We start from the raw sequence: 15,585 nt of genomic DNA, 5'->3' as shown, positions 1-15,585 counted from the left end.
TACAGAGATGTTCCAGTCACAGGCCTGGCTCCCAGCGCTGGACAGAATTAGTTCTGTCAAGGAGAGTTTCCTCCCTGATCCCACGCCCCCGCACTAGGTCTCTGAGTCAGCACACCAGAGCCTGCAGACAAGACTCTCTGAGAATTGGCAGAAATAAGAAGCCCACACACTCAGAGGGCCAGCAGAGCCCAGAACACCTCTTGTGTCTGGTGGGCACACGGATGAAGGCAGATCCCCCCCAAACACCACACCACCGCCTGGTTTCTTCCACTAGAGCAGCTGTGACTGGCTCTATGAACCCCAAAGCCTTTTTTAGAGTGCACTTCCTGCCAGGGTGCCCTGGATGGATCCCAAGAGGTCTCTCTGCTAGGCATGAGATGACATGCATGCAGAGGCAAGAGGGGCACTGCATGTTATAAGATGGGTGGTAGACTAGCCACGGACTCCCTAGTGAGAGCCCTATCTAAATAAAAGCCTTCCTGAGTGGGGCACACAGTGTGGCTGCAGGGCATCGGGCATGGGGCACGCATGGGGAGGAGGAGGTTGCTCAGTCTGGGCTGGAGACAGAACTCCCCGACACTAGCAGGAGGCTTCCATAACCTGCCAGCTGGGGACAAAAGAGTGAGTCTGGAGACCGGGTTCCTCTGGGGCCCCAAGGTCAGGATTCAATATGAGTACCAGTCACCCTACTAGCTCCGTTTTATTGCATGCCTACTATGTGCCGGAATGCCGAGAGACACTATATAAGCATCTAGCCCAGACTGGGATGGTGACCGTGCTTGTAGCCGCTTTACAGTTGAAGCTGGGTGCTTTCTCTTCTCTCTTGGCCTTACTTAGTAAACGTCTTTAGAAATAACTTAGCTGGGTGTGGTAGAGTGTGGGCTGCTTAACAAGACCCTGGCTCAAAAAAAAAAAAAAAAGCCACAAATATGCCCGACTCCTTGGAGTCTCAATGATTTCATAGGCTCTTGTCCAGCTTGACACTATATTTGGGCCAAGTGTCTATCCCCAGTTTAGTGTTATGGCTCCTAAAAAGACAGCATGCTTTGCTTCCCTGCCTGCTATGTGGTCCTAGGCAACTTACTTCGCCTCTCAGAAATGGAAGTCAATCATTCATGAGATAAATAATAAAACATTTGCAAGCAATGAAGGGTGAAGAGGAATTTGTAGGGATCCTCTGAAGCTACAGTGGCTTTAGGATTAATTTGCCAAATGCAAGACTGGGTTCTGGCTGACTAGAACCCTCATTCCTAGCTGCAGGGTCAGAGGCTATCTGCAGACCTCAGTGTGGATGAGCCACCTCTGTTTTCTGAGCTGGCTATGTAAACCCTCTGAGGGTGCCGTGAGCCTGGCAGGAGAGCAGAGAGCGCCTATAGGAGGTGTTGAGCACACAGAGCTCAGACTGGACCGTTGTGCTGGCAGCCAACTGCAAGTCTGTCCTCCAGAGAGTGACAATGGGAGGCTGACCGGGCTACCCATCCTGAACCCATGACTCAGTTTTCCCTTTTAGACATAGCTCAATTGGGGAAAATAGCCCTTCATCCCCACTTCACAGTTTAAAAACTAACATTTACACAAACTGAGCTTCCTTGTGAGCTGCCAGAACGAACAGAATGGATGCTCCCACACTGTGTTTCCCAGGAATCTGAAGTATTCCAGCCTTAGTGAGCAGGGTGGGCGCTTCACCTCTCTGGGTTTCCTCATCTCTGTTGCTGCTCTCGACAGGCTGAGGACAGTGAGACCAGGGCAGCCATGTGCCAGCACTGCGTAGCTTTGACAGCAAAGGGTTGTCACCCATGGGGCAGCTGTCACACACTTCCTACAAGCTCCTAGGGAGCTCACTGCTTTAGGGTCCAGGGTTCCCACCCAGTCCTCTACAGCTGCCTAAGCATGCATTAGGGGCCCTTGCTGGCTGCACAGCGGTGGCCACCATGTTCCAGAGACACCTGGCTCCTACATAGCAGAAAGTGGGCTTGGCAGGACCCCAGGTGGTAAAGGACAAAGCTCTGCTTGGCACCTCTACCAGAGAGGGGTCAGGAGACAGAGGTCCTCCTGGGGGCCAGAGTGAGCCTCCCCGGGGCAAGCTCAAACCTCCAAAAGAGAGACACTTCCAAATGATGACACTGACCTTGGACTGGGCTCTGAGGACCCTCTGCACCTCTCGCCGGCGCCACACTCATTCACCAAGCACCTGTTGTGTGCCAGGCTGGACTGGGGTGGTGGGGTACAGCAGAGATCAGCATAGAACACAGCTATGCTCGGGAAGGGGTATAAGCGACAGTCATCAGAGGCGCTATATGACAGACAGGGCAAACACCTCAGAGGCACACTGCCTGGGGCTGAGTCCCAGTTCAGCTGTGTCACCTGGGCAAGCCCCAACCTCCCAGCGGCAAAGAAATGCTGCCTGTTTAAATAAGAACAACAGCAGCCGTTAATAATTGCTATAAACAGACCGAGAGAGGCACGCAGGGCCTGACACTGGCTTCAGGGAAGCCTCCCTGAGGAACTGATATTTGAGTGGAGACCTGAGCTCAGGGACGGGGAGTCAGTGGGTAAAAGAACATTCTGGGAAGTGGGGACAGGAAGTACAAAAGTCCGAGGCAGGAGCGGGTCCAGCACCCATGGAAAAGCTGCAAGTAAGCACCTGGCTGCCCCCCTGCCGAAGGCTGTGGGGTAAGACGACCCAGTCCCTACCCTCAGAGACAAGTGGCATGGCCAGGGTCACAAGATGTTGTCCCAAGTTCAGACCCCCCAACCAACTAGCGTCTTTGGCCTCACTGTCAGGGTGGAGCTGGCTGCAGCCCCCACTCCTTCATTTTGTTCCTCAATTCCGGGACACTAAGTAAGCCGCAATATACCACACCATCTGCCTTTCCACCACCGTGGAAGGAGGAGCAAGGGAGGGTAAGAGAGGAGCAGAGTCTTGCCCTCATGCCTCTGTCCCAAGAAGGTGTGGGGCTCTGCAGGAGTGATAAGTACATGCTGGTTCTCCGTGACTCCAGTCTGAACCCTCCAGTCACCATGTCCGTGAGTCCTGGCCCTGACAAAGCAAGGGGCAGGAGGCTGGGGACAGGTGAAGCCTCTAGGGAAAGTGACATTGGAACTGATCTCTCAAGGTGCCAGTCATTTGCCAGATGGATGGAGAAGATGCCCCAGTGAAGGGTGCTGAGTATAGGTCAAGAGGCCTGATAAGGTGGTTAGGGTGATGGATGACAGAGAGACTCACATTACAATGCCGTACTAGACCTGACTATCCAGGATCATGCTGGCAATAGGAAGCCATGGATACTCACAAGTAGAGAGTGTCTGTCTTTCTAAAAAGGTATACTCGGGTGGATAGTAAGGTCTGCACTGGAAGAAAGAAGGCTGGAAGGGAAACTGAGGCACCAAGCAGAAATGGCTCTGGCCAAAAAGGGCCAGGAATGGGGTTTGAATGAGGACAGCCTGACTCCTACGACCTACACAACCAGAGACAGCTGTCCACTGCCGTGTTCTGGGGCTCTTCTGTTGGGTGCTGCCCTGTTCCCTGGCTGCCCTTGGCCTATCTGCCACTGCAGCATGCCTCCAACATCTCAAGAACCTCCAGTGACCCCAAGTTGCCCATCTCTTCACAGGGCTGTCCTCAAACAGACTCCAGCGCAAGTGGAGGACTTCAGAAACCTAGACAACCCAATGGGACGTGAGACAGCCCAGGGCTCTGACCTGCCCCAGGACTCCAGCTAAGCCCAGCTCAGAATTTTCTGGCCTGGGCCCAGGCAGTAACAAATGGGCTGTCACTATTGCCAGGATGGTGGAGTGTGAGGTCCCACCCTGTTCCCAGGCTCTAGGGAAGAGGGACATGGGCAGCCTGCCCCCGCCCCCCATCACCGCTCCGTTACCTCTTCCAAGGCAAGCCCACACTTTGACCTGGGAGGGAAATGGTCAGGGAAATGGCCCTCTCATCTGCCCTGACACCATCAGAGAACAAAATGCTGGCTGCCGACCAAAGGGAATTGAAAACTCCTAAGGTGAAAGCCTGTCTCCTTCTGTTGGAGAAGGGGTCACCAGGCCACTGTCATGAACTCTAGTCTCATTTGATAGCAGTAGATCTGACACAGGGCTAGGGATGCAGTTCAGCCGGCAGGGTGCTTGCCAACTGTGCATGACTCCCCAGACCCTAACCTGAGCACCTCATAAACCAAGCATTGTCATCCAAGCCTGAAATCCTTGCATTCTGGGGAGGGATCATGTCTTGAAAAAGAGTAATAAAAGCAAAGCAAAGCACACACACACACATTTATCTAGCTGCAACCTGGCCTTCAGTTGCCATGATTCTGTATCGTAGAACCCACCCCCACATCTGCAGAGTGGGTCTACTTTGGACCTCACGAAGCCTCACATACAGAGAGTATGGAATGACCTGTCCCTTGCAAGAACTGAAGGCTACCTCAGGACACAGGATTCAGTGTCCCTGCAGATCACCCCACCTCTGGAGCACACATGCCCTTTGCCTGGTAGTTTCCAGAGAGGTGATTTGGGGGTCAGTTAACAGTTTGAGTCCCCAACCAGCAGAACTTCTAGTAAGACTGAGTCATTGAGAACGCTGCTCTGTTTACTAACTGAACTTGAATGGCCTGGTTCAAGTCCCAGGAGCCACCCAAACCACACCCGACACCTCCCCATCCTGGCACTGAGCATTTCCTCTCTTTGACCTTAGCTAGCACTTCCTTAGCACCCTTCTTAGGCCTCCCCAGCCCCCTCTCCCTCATCCCAGGACAGCTGGCACACCCTGAGTCCTCCGGAGGAAGGGGTTCACAGTGGTGTTAGGATGGTAGGCTGGCGTTTGCCAAGGTACCGGCTCAGACCAGAAGAGGGTGAGAGTTCAAAGGAGAAGTTTGTGTGTGAGGAACATAAACTAAGAGTAAGAGTGAAAGGAGGAAGGGACCTGGAAGGAACAAATTGGGAGCCAGGCCTGAGAAGGAAACAGACCAGACAGCAATGCCGGAACTGCTCCCAGGGGCCTCCATCTCTGAGGCTCCTGGCCAGGGAAGAGATGCCAGCTTCCAGGTCACGTGGTCCTGGCAATGAACAGTCCAAACCACAGTGAGGCAGATTTCTGGTGCTAAGATCAGAATACTTTTGCCCAGGCTATGGGACAGGGCTCCTGGGAACCTAACCACACCTAGCCTGGGGTATTGCAGGAGAGACTGACCATACAGCCGTTCAACAAAGTCATTTCCTCTGAATGTACCAGGGAAGGCTAACTGTTCAGTCCAGCAGGAATATATGCGGCTGGCTTAAAACTGAAAAAACAGCTTCTAAGAATATTCCCAGGAATGTCAGAACAGAATCCCTCTACTTCTCCGCGCTGATGTCCTGATGACGTCAGCATCCACAGGTTGGATACTATTGACAGTCTGTACTGGTAGGAGACAGCCTGGGCCAATTCTGTGGTCCCTACTCTTCTTGTTTATTAATATGGTTTATCATACAAACCAAACTTGCTTGTGAGTACCTGCTTACACCACAGACAGTCCCCCTTACACCTGTACCCTGCACCCACACTGCAAACCCACCTCATTCTCCTTCACAAGGCTCAGCCTTGGTCTCTCCAGCTTCGTTTTCCAGCCAAGCTCTCATCCTGAGCCACTGCTTTCCAGTAATAACCCAGGAGGCCGGCACTGTGATCCACCCATGAAAGGTCAGGAAACTAAGGCTTGGAGAGCTACTCACCAAGGCAGCCACGCACTGGGCACCTGGTGAGGAGACACCCAGGACCCCAGCTGACTCTGCACAGACAGAGCCCCTCCTCACCTCTGTGCTCACAGGCAAGCAGGTGACCTCACTGGCTCCTAGGACCACTGAAGTAGCAGGTGCTGCTCAATGTCCTCCCTTCAGAATCAGTTTTATTCCGCCAGGCCCACAAGCTGTGTGCCCTTGGGCAAGTGGCTTGGCTTCTCTGGATCTACAGTTATTTCATCTGTTTAATTGGGAGGAGTTCAGTGACCCCCTGCTGTTAGATGAACAAGAGTCTTCTCAGTGTGGCACCTCCTCTGTCTCAAGTCAAAGAAGGTCATGACCTCCACACACAGGCCCAGTGCAATAAGAAAACACAGCCCCTCGTCCCTAAGAAGTCACTGGCCCTCAGAACAAACAGTGGCAGAATCTCAAGTGTACCACTACCAGGGCTTGGTGGCTGCACTGGTCACTGTCCTCAAAGCTGGTCTGCCCTTGGCTTCAGGAAAGCAGAGGACCAGTCCTCTCTCTTCAGACTCCTGCAGGTCAGAGGCCTGGTGGAGTTGGAAACCACAGTCAGGAGCAAGCACCAAGGAGCTAAAAGAAATGTGGACCAAGATGACACAGAGGTAGGGACAGAAAGACAAAGGGGGTGGGGAGAAAACTTAGGGGGAAGAGACAAGATACCAAGACAAGAAAGATGAAGGCAGAGAAAGAGAGAAACACCAGAAGGAGAGGGGCTAGGGGCAGGCTGCAAGATCAGAGAAGAGAACCAAGACCCACACCCAGGCAGAAGGGGCCTGGGCTTTGAGCTGGGAGGTTCGAGCCAGCAGCAAAAGGGCAGCCCCTGTGCTGGGCCCAGGAGAAGGTCATCTGGGACTTTGGGTGATGTCACAGGAAAGCTGTGGCTTGTTTGCTATTCATAGCTTACGCAATGCTGAAGATGGACCTTTTGCACACAAGGCCAGAGCTCTGCCCTGACCTGCAGCTCTTTCAGAAGATTTCAGAAGAGGCGTTACTTAATGCGAGTCGTTTGGTGACAGAGTGGTGGGGGATGTTTGGGAAAGTTCTGGCAGAGACAAGATTAAGACATATCAGGCCTTTCTGGACTGAGCTTGGGGTCACTGACTTCTCTAGAAGCCTCCATGCATTGGAAGTGAGCATTGAGGAGGGCCAGGAGGACCCATCACTCTCCTGAAAGCACTTACCAAGGGTTTGAGTCTCAAGATTGCTGTGGGAAGAGGCCGCAGATCTGTGCCAAGATGTCAGCTTGGCCCACAGGAGACAACCAGACACGCATGGCAGCTACCAGGAGGATGGGGAGCTACATAAACCTCACAAGGACCCTTCCCCTGTGACACCACTAAGAACTAGAACCAAGTGGAGGTAATTTGAACTCCCAGGCTTGTCCCGGAAGGTCACAGAGACCACAGGCCCAGGAGTCTGCTACACACACTCAAAACAAAACATTGACTATTGAGAGGGTCTCCACTCAGAACTAAAGTCTCATCTCTTTTCATTACTAAATTTCTGACTAGGTGACACAGCTTTATCCAATTAGAGATGTTCAAACCATGTAGAACTCTGAAGAGTTAGAACAAAAAGCCCTACCCCTTCCACTCTACGATCCATCTGTTCCCAGGGCACTCAGCTCCTGTACCAGGTTACCGGGTGCCATTCTGAAGCCTCTGAGTAATTACAAAGGGATCTCTCTCTCTCTCTCTCTCTCTCTCTCTCTCTCTCTCTCTCACACACACACACACACACACACACACACCCTTTATATAAAAGAAAAGATATATACACCTTCCTTCTTTATCCAATTTTGGAGATGGTCAATCATCATACCCCTCCTTCTAGATAGTTGCATAATAGCTCACTGTTAGCTTCACCAGCTTTTCAGTAACAGGCCTGGGGACAGCTTCCTTCCAATTGCTTACTGTTGGGCCGGATGGGCAATTGATCTCTGTCGAGTCTCTTAGTGTTACAGTGTTTAGGCAGTTTTGCCATGTGTGTTATAACGTTACAATTGAATCCTTAGCCCCCCACTCCCTCTTTCCAGAGTTTGTTGTTTTAAGTTTTCCTTTGAGTTATCTTCCTTTTTTCATCTTTGTTGATGTGTGGTGGCTGAGATGGAACTCTGGGCCTTGTGCCTGCTAGGTAAGTCCTTGAGGAGCTTTTATAATGAGGAAACAGGGCTGGCCCTCCTTGGTAGAGCCACGCTGTTCCATAGCCAGTGAACTGCTTCCTCCAGGGTCAAGAGGTCCTCACACAGCCGGGCCGCACCTGCAGCACCAGTCACAGAAATACCCGCTCTCACTCTGGTCGGGAGAGCTAGTCCACTTCTGGCCCTTAGTTTCCACATTATCCACCGTATCATGGGCTACTGCAGGGAGCAGGAGAGCTGCAGTGCACTGGGCAGACGCATCTCTGGGCCCTAAGTAACCCCATGGGTACAGCTGGATGGCAGGGGTTCAGAGAGTAGTGCGGAGGCTAGAGAGGCAGCCTCTGCAGAGGGCAGGTGACCAGTGTCATCGTAAGCCTGAGGGTTGGTAATCTGGAGGTGACCTGGTATAATGAGAACTCTTAGCAGCTGCCAAGGTGAAGATGCGTTCCATCTTTATTTGGTTCTAAAATAAAATAACAATAACCCTGGGTGGAGGGAGGAAAAATCACTTCCCAAGCCCTTCAAAAAGAGTCCAGAGGAATCTTCCAGCCTGGCCCAGGAGCAGTGCCTGGCAGGCCGCAGTGCCAGCCCGCCTCTGGGCAGGAGTCTTGTTCTTTGGAACACTCATGGTTCTTCCATCAGGCCCCTCCAGGCCCCGAGTGGCTGACAGAGGAACCTTTGTCCCCCTCTCTGCTCCCTAGCAGTCCTGCCAAGAGTCCTGGCTGTGACTTCTCTGTTGGTTCAGGTTTCCAAGGCCTCTTGGGTCTGGAGCCAGGAATGAAAACCCTTGAAACACTGAGACCCCCCCCCCACTGCCTGTCCCTCACACTCCCCCCACCTCTCACTCATCCTCAGCCTCCCCAAAGCTCTGATGACCCCCTCAGGAGAGAAAACTGAAGCTCAGGAGGGTCAAGCAAGCTGCCCAACAACACACAGCTAAAAAAGAAAGAAGCCAGGATCCCCAAAGCTGGACTCAGTGCATAACGATAACAGCCACGACTCGGAAGCCCAGCCTTCGGGCCAAAGGCCAGTTCTGCTGTGTAGCCCCCGGGAGAGCTGGGGTCCTGTGTCAGTGTTCCCAAGTGAAGCAGTAACTGCACATGCTTCACAGGGTGGGTATTGGGATGTAAGAGGAGGAAAACAGACCTCACAACAACAGTGCACAGCCCATGGTGGAGCCCCAGAAAAGCCATTAGTATCTGTGCTATTGCACGTGTGGTGTGCGCCCCAGCACATATGCACGAGGAGGCCTGAGCAGGACCCCCAGTTTCTTCTTCTATCACCTTCCACCTTTTTCTTTGTGAGGAGGGTCTCTCACCAAATCAGAAGGTCACTGGTTTGTATAGTGAGGGCAGGCCAGTGCACACTCAGGACCCACCCGTCTCTGTCCCCCAGTCCTGGACTCACAGGCACAGCGATCACACCCGGCTTTGTACATGTATGCTGGGTATGTGAACTCAGGCTCTCGTGTTTGCAGAAGGAGCATTCTCACACACCGAGCCATCTCCCAGGCCCATCACTGCTACCGTCGAACAGGGTTCTGGGTCTCACTGCTCTGTGCCTTGGCTAAGGGTGAGCACCCAAAATCTCTCCTGCCATTCACCAACCTCAACATGGAGTATTCAGCCACAGAAATACCCTAAGACATCCTCTCACACACTGAGCTAGGTGGGTGAGAGGAGAGCCTGGAGCATGAATTTAGGAGAGAGGGGTACCCCCAAACTCGCTAATCAAGCCTATAGATTTCCTGGGATAGCTTTACATTTTACAGGAAAAAAAATTCACAATGGAAAAGGGACCCACTTTTAAATAAAAATGAGCTCCTCCCGACCAGGACCCTGAGACATACCCTCAACACATCGAAGCCCTCCAAACCTCACCTCATCCAAGATGGTGTCTGAGCCACGGTCCTCGGTAGAACTTCTAAGAACTTTTTTTTACTTATTTCTGTCCCTTATCAGGCTCCTAGCTCTTCAAGGAAGGATTCTTCGTTGTCCAGGAAACTGATCTCATCTGCCCTGCCACAGACTTGAGGTGACAGATACAAACAGATCCTGCCAAAGTAACACCTTTGTGAGCATTGTGGTTAAGCACTGCGGCTTCGAACTCTGACTCAGGCCAATCACTCGCCGTGTCTCGAGCAAGTCACTTAACCTCTCTATTGTATCCCTATTTCCTTGGGAAGGGCGGCAAGAGGAAGAAGGTTTGTTACCTGCTGGGGTCTCCCTCAGACCACAGAACACAATTCTCCTTCAAGTTTCTCATCAGCTGCATGACAGGAGCCCAACCTCAGCCTCCATCTCCCTCTAGAGCTGGCCCAAAGGCTTATGGAGGCCTCAAGTTATTTTCCATTTATTTTGCAAATGGGGGTTACATGTTTGTTTTTGGAGGTGGGCTCTTACCATCAAGCCCAGGTGACCTAGAACTCCCCATCCTCCTGCCTCAGCTCCTGAGTGCTGGGATGACATAATTGGAGCACCATGTACAGTCTAAAAGCCGCATTTATGTTGAAAACACACAGACTTGTGTGGAAGAATGCAAACTCCTCAAGCTGTCCAATGCATGCCTGCACACACACAGACACTCTTAAAATAATGTCACATATTTTCAAAATAAAACACCACAAGCCCTCACAAGAATTGTGGTTAAGGTTTATTCTTCCCTCAGGGAGAGAGAAGGCCTCAGGGATGTCCCAGATCTTATTCCCTGAGGGTCCCTCTGCTGTCAGGCTCGCTTGCTTGCTCACCCTTTTGGTATCTACAGAGCACCAGGATGTGGTGGACACAGGGTGAGGCTGCTGGGCGTGTGGACTAGGCAGCAGGCACACTCCCTCCCACAGTGTGGTAGCTGGGTCTCACCACAGTCAGCTCCTGAGGGGAGGGACCACCCAGACCCCTTCCTCTGAGACCAGACATGAGCCTGGGGGAAGGAAGGGAGGCAGAGGGAGAGCAAAAGGCGATAGATGGTCGTGGGGGGTCACCAAGACAGAGGACACACACATTCCACACTTCTGCATATTGCTCTGGGGAAACAACACAGAACCCATGCCTTAAGGCGCTGGGATCTAGAGGAGTCCCTAGTTTCTGCACACAACAGCCCAAGGAAACAAGCAGGTGCTACCCTCCCCAGGGGTAGACCAGATGGCCATACTGGTGGTTGCAGAAACATCTAGAGAGTCAGCCGCCTGCTGTTTTACCAGGGTTCTTCAGTCACCTAATAGCACAGGGGTACTACCCCAGCTTCTAGAATACTCTCCTTTTGAAAGGGGGTTCAGTTTGCCAACCACATCCTGTCTAACCAAACCCATGTGGCTAAGGATCAGCCAGTAACAAAGATGCAAACAACAATGTCAAGCTAGCACCAAGACTAAGCACTTCTGAGTAATCAAAGTAAGCACTCAGAGGCAGCAGCCTGCATCCCTACCAATGTGATTAGCCTAATTCCCACTGCCCAGTTCCAATCTCTTTGAATGAGATATATAAAATAAAATTAACTCATTCGTTAATATTTTTAAAGGATTTTTTCCTAATAAGTCATCCCAAACTATTGTCACAACTCCTTTCTCAGATCGGGACATGGAGGCTGTGTCACTAGGACACTGCCTCACTGCATCCCATCCATATTGTCACACACGGTGGAACGGGCTCCCTCCCATCTCCCGTGAGTGTGTGGTAAAGACATTGCGGGAACAGTCTGAGGTGGTCAGTCCCAAAGTGGACTGGGTAGGCCTCGAGGCTGCTGTCCCTCAAGACAGTACTGGAAAGACTGACTCCCTGTTCTCCATGACCCAGATCCTGGGAGTCTGCGCATGTCATAAGGAGACTGAAAGTGCCCACATACCCTCAAGAGTGAATCTTCCCGTGGTTTGGTCTCCTTCCCTTCCACAGAACCCTGTGATGCCAGCCAGGCCTGCTGGCCACAGCGTGTGTGGCAGAGTATTGCCCCTGCTGGGAAGGAATCACCAAACACGACAGGCAGGTCAGGGCTCACACCCGGAAAACCCTAACACCATCTCAGCACCTCGCACCTCTGTGCCTGTGTCCCCCCCAACACACACATCCTACAGTTCCCCTGCCCCAGTCAGAGCAGATGGTCTGGTTTATAGCCCAACAACCCAGCACATAAAGCCCCAGACTTCAAATTTTAAACTCAGTTAGTTCTGGTTGTCTGGAATCTTCCATTTCCACAACTTCAAATGTAAGCACCGAGTTTGAAGAGGGTGGGTATACCATGCTGGTAAAATGGAGCATGTCAGGCCACCCAGAAAACTGGGTGGGGCCTTCAAGGCCCTGCAGAGCCTGCAGCCTCCCCCTGCTCCCTGCCCTCTTTACCACACACCCCAGAGCCATTGGTCTTCCACTCCCCATCCACGCTCCCCCTCACTCCTGTTCCTGCCAGCTTCCCTTCGGGCAACTTGAGGCCAGATTGTGCTTTGAACCCAGCTCAGAGACGGGCTTCCTGTCTGGGGACTGGTTTCCTGCCATTCCTGTGAAAGCCATCTCCCCTTTGCTCCTACAACCCTTGGCCACCAAGTGTCTCCGGCCAACACCAGTGTGGATGCGGCTAACAATTTGTTCTTGGTCAAAAAAGCCTTGACGAATGGGCAGATGGTGTTCCCACCCCAGGAGTGGTGTGCTCCAAGCTTCCCACTCTGTTCTCAGTTGTCTTCCTGAGACCCTAGGAGCTCCTTAGGCAGGATGGGCTCCTCGCAAATTCCCTGCCATGAGCATATAGCAAAGCAGGCGCCTCATAGACGCCCAAGAACGAAGGCTGCCTCTCGGCTTACCCACAGCCTCCCTGCCTCATTTTTCCCACCTAAGAAATGGGATTGTCGATTAGTTTGGGTGGTATAGTGGCCAACTGAGGTGATGTCTGTAATTCCAGCTACTCAGGAGGCTAAGGCAGGGGCATCTCAAGTTCCAGACCTATCTGGCCTAGAAAGTGAGTTCAAGGGCCAGCCTGGGCAATTAGTGAGATCTTCTAGGCCTCTCACCCACCCTCTCCCATCCCCTAGGGGAGGGGAAAGAAAAAAAAGAAACCAGGGCTGAGGCTGAGGTCTGGCTCAGAGTTAGGGCAACTGCTTTACATGTGAAACTCCCTGGGGTCCATTCATTTGGTGGGGGATGGGCCGGGACAAGGAGAGAGCCTCTCTGCCTGGCAGCCAAGGCTCTTATACTGAGGGGACCGAGATTGAGAACCTGAGATCGGCAGAGGACAAGCCTGATTGGGCAAATGGTTACCACCTCAGTTGGCACATGTGACCTCACTGACAAACCTACCAGCAAACCTGACTGCATCTTACCACCACCTCTTCCACAAGAGCACAGTCACCTGCAGTCAGCAGCTCCTACCCGCTAAAGCAGGGACCCAAACCCACCTCAGTGCCAGAGTCCAGAGCCGAGATCAGACCTGCCCTCTCCTTATGCCTGCCTCAGCCCCACCCACATTGGTGCTCTTTGCTCCTTGCTGTGCTCCTCAGAGAAATGGCCCAGAACTCTTACCATTTGGGTTTCCCTCAGGGTAGCCTGTAAGGATAGGCAGTCCCTCAAAGATGCCCACATCCTGGTCCCCAGAATCGGCGCACCTGTTCTTAGATAACAGAAAGTCACTTGACAGCTGTGACTGCGGGGTGGTGTTATAGAATCATCTTTTTGTACACTGTGAAGATGTGTCTTTGCCAAGGCGACATCTGATTGGTTTAACCAAAGAGCTGACTGACTGGTAGTGAGGCAGGAGGTATAGGCAGGACAGCCGGACTGAGGACACTGGGAGGGAGAAGCGTGGAGTCTCAGGAGTTTCAAGAGATGCAGAGATGCAAGATGAATGTGTCACATTGAAAGATAATATTACCATGTGGCTGATGGTAGATAAAGAAATATGGGTTAATTTAAAATGTAAGAGTTAGAGCTAGTAATAAGCCTGAGCTATTGGCTGAGCATTTACAGTTAATATTAAGCCTCCGAGTGGTTATTTGGGAGCGGTTGCTGAGACACAGAGAAGCTCCACATACAGGGTAGCCAGGTGTGATCTTGAAGCTGATCCACTTGCTACCCGCTGGTTAGACTAACTGTTAACTTGATATAACTTAGAGTCGCCTGGGAAATTTTTTTTTTCATTCATTTTAGATTTTTAATTACAAGTGCATGTACAGCACCTCCCTAGGCCAGAGGTGCTGGATCACACAGGGGCTGGATTTATATTACAGGTGGCTCAAGCCATCCACTGTGAGTTCTGGGAATCATATGAGGTCCTCAGAGAGAACAGGATGCATACTTAACTGGTGAGCCTGAGAAGAAAATCTTCATGAGGAATTATCTTTGCCAGGCTGACCTATGAGCCTGTCTGTGGGCCACTGTCCTGGGCCTGTGGTTGTGTCTGTGGGCCACTGTCCTGGGCCTGTGGTTGTGTCTGTGGGCCACTGTCCTGGGTCTGTGGTTGTGTCTGTGGGCCACTGTCCTGATTGTTAATTAAGCCAGCCCATTGTGAGAATGTGTAAACAGAGAGGACAGCTTTACTCTTCACTCCTGGCAATGGCTGGGATTGACCAGCTTGCGTGAGTTCCTGCCTTGACTTCCCCTCGGTGATGGACCATAACTTGGAACTGTGAGTTGAATAAATCCTTTCTTCTCCTAAGTTGCTTTTGGCCAGGGTGTTTGTCACAGTAAGAAAGAAACCAGGATGGCACCCACACCCACCCCTCTCTCGTGGAGGGACTCGGACTCTGGAGACTGTTCTGACAAGTTCATGCAACAGGGGTGAGCATCTGTCCTTAACCACGCCCCTGGGCCACTCACTGAGAGTGGACTACAGACCAAAGAGCAGGGCAACCTAGGCAACTCTGAGAGGAAGAGACTGAGGCCAAGGAGCTGAGCCAGAACACAGGCCTGCAATGCAGGGCCTGCGACCACCATCCCTCAGCAGCCTCTCCTCATGCGATCACTGCCCCTGTCATCCTTGAGCCCCAGGGGAACGCTGGGTGTGTCCAGCCATTCTATGCATTGATTTCCCTGACCACCCACCTCCTTGCACAAGAACTGCCCCATCACCAGCCTGGGCTGAGAACTCAGAACCTGTACCCCCAAGAAAGCAGAAGTGATTCTGAGCCCTGCTGACTCAGCTGTGGGTACTTCCAGCATTTCCAAAGCATGTGGAGAGGACACCCAGGCACCCCCACCAGAGCCCAGGCAAAGGTCCCAGGCTGGAGCCAAAGGCTGCTCAGATCTGCCCAAGCGCATTTCCAAGTCCGGGCTTCCTCAGAGAGGCACACGATGTACTCAGCCCTCTGTGCATATTGGAGTATCTGGTCCCACAATCGGGATGAGGAGGTCAAGGGGCAAGGCTGAGAGCTGAATCCTGCAGCAGCCTGCTCGAGGATCTCTGGCAACTGCCAGCTGCTGACTTCAGCTGCAAGCATTTCTTTCTAAGACAGCTGCATCATACAAACTGCACCTCCATTCCATCCAGCAGCGTCGCTCTTTTCCAATCTCACTTGTGACCCTTGCTGCGAAAATGCTGAGACTCTGAGATAAATAAATTGCCCGGTGTCCCACTATTGACCGAACCCAGAAACAGCACAGGGCCCTGAATCCGGAAGCAGCACAAAGAGGATGCCACAAGCAGCCCTTTCCCTGCACCCCAGGGCTGGCTCAGCGCCTCCCTGTTGGAGGTAGCATAGAAAGGGCCACCTGTGGGACACCAGAACC

The 15,585-nt window shown here is 52.3% G+C and overlaps 1 protein-coding gene across 5 annotated transcripts in view; it reads right to left on the bottom strand.

Annotated features, from left to right (window-relative positions):
* The window catches only part of Cmklr1 (chemerin chemokine-like receptor 1), an 87,289-nt gene that overhangs the window by 15,691 nt on the left and 56,013 nt on the right, over positions 1–15,585 (bottom strand). Inside the window, exon 1 of one of the 5 annotated variants that reach the window (XM_050121099.1) lies at positions 9,763–12,155. The exons of 3 other annotated variants lie outside the window; for them this stretch is intronic. The gene's annotated coding sequence lies outside the window, so the exon portion shown is untranslated. Of the gene's footprint in view, positions 1–7,521; positions 7,546–9,762; positions 12,156–15,585 lie in introns of those variants that run through there. One more of the 5 variants, XM_050121101.1, reaches the window with a different exon arrangement.

This window comes from Alexandromys fortis, unplaced genomic scaffold (assembly GCF_014885135.2).
Source record: "Alexandromys fortis isolate MF-2015 unplaced genomic scaffold, M_Fortis_MF-2015_v1.1 scaffold_197, whole genome shotgun sequence".
Lineage (NCBI taxonomy): Eukaryota > Metazoa > Chordata > Mammalia > Rodentia > Cricetidae > Alexandromys > Alexandromys fortis.
This window is presented reverse-complemented; position numbering and strand designations above follow the sequence as displayed.